The sequence below is a fragment of the Gekko japonicus genome, unplaced genomic scaffold (assembly GCF_001447785.1).
Source record: "Gekko japonicus isolate JY-2015 unplaced genomic scaffold, Gekko_japonicus_V1.1 scaffold37815, whole genome shotgun sequence".
NCBI classification, from domain to species: Eukaryota; Metazoa; Chordata; class Lepidosauria; order Squamata; family Gekkonidae; genus Gekko; species Gekko japonicus.
Genome location: NW_015163502.1, coordinates 1 through 998, shown reverse-complemented (window position 1 = coordinate 998; position 998 = coordinate 1). Strand labels below are relative to the sequence as shown.

At 40.9% G+C, this 998-nt stretch overlaps 1 pseudogene; it reads right to left on the bottom strand.

Annotated features, from left to right (window-relative positions):
* Window positions 1-203: 203 nt before the first annotated feature.
* On the bottom strand, window positions 204-734 carry LOC107107018 (annotated as a pseudogene).
* Between the last annotated feature and the right edge of the window lie 264 nt (window positions 735-998).

Genomic DNA, 998 nt, shown 5'->3' with positions numbered 1-998 from the left:
AATTTGAGAAACACCTTGCATCTAAAAATGAGTAAGAAAATAATAACAAAAAAGAAACCAGTTGTTGTGAGAGACTGAGACATTTAAATTTCTTGCGCTTAGAAGTGTTGTCTTTGGAATGATTGTGCAGTTAATTGAGAGGCTGAGGGAATAGCAAATACAGTTTTGGACTTAAAATGGTGGCACTTAAAAGTCATCCCGTTTCAGTTAGCATTTGACAGCCCGTCACGCCCCTTATACAGACCGGTTCCTTGTGTAGCTTAGGTAGCCTGAACATAGCAAGTTCCATTGCACTGAGTCTGAAGGCCTAGTTTGTCTGCCATCTCACTGATTGCCTTGGCACTTGGCAAGCCTTGTTTATTTGCAAAGCAGTAGCACTGCCTCTTTTGACTCATTGTCCTGAAGCATTTTCTGCAACTCTTCTGCTGCTTCCTGAATGTTCTTCCTGTCACTGCTGTCTGCCACAAAAACGAGACCCTACGTGTTCTGAAAATAACATATCCAGAGTGGTCGAATTTTATCTTGCCCACAGATATCCCAAACTGTGAAATAGATGTTCTTATATTCTGCTGTTTCCACATTAAAACCAGTTGTGGGAATTGTAGTGACAATCTCCTCTCACTTCAGTTTGTACAGTATAGTTGTTTTTCCAGCAGCATCCTACCCAACCATAAGGATGCACATCTGCTTCTTGCTGAAGAGATGTTAAGAGTGAAAGAAATGGTGAGGCCCATGGCTGGTTAAGTTCAGTTCTCTGCTCAGTCATTAAACTTTCCTAGTGGCCTGAGGATACTACCTGTTAGCCTGAACTATCTCACTGTGTTATTGGCAGAATTGGGATGGGGGAGACACCCCCGCAAGAAGTATCCTGAGTTCTCTGATGGAGAAATGGGGTTCATTTTTAAAATATATATATTATTTATTAAATATATATACTGCCTTCCCCTGGAGGGCTCAGGGCAGTGTACGTCATAATAAAAACATACAATGTTAAAATA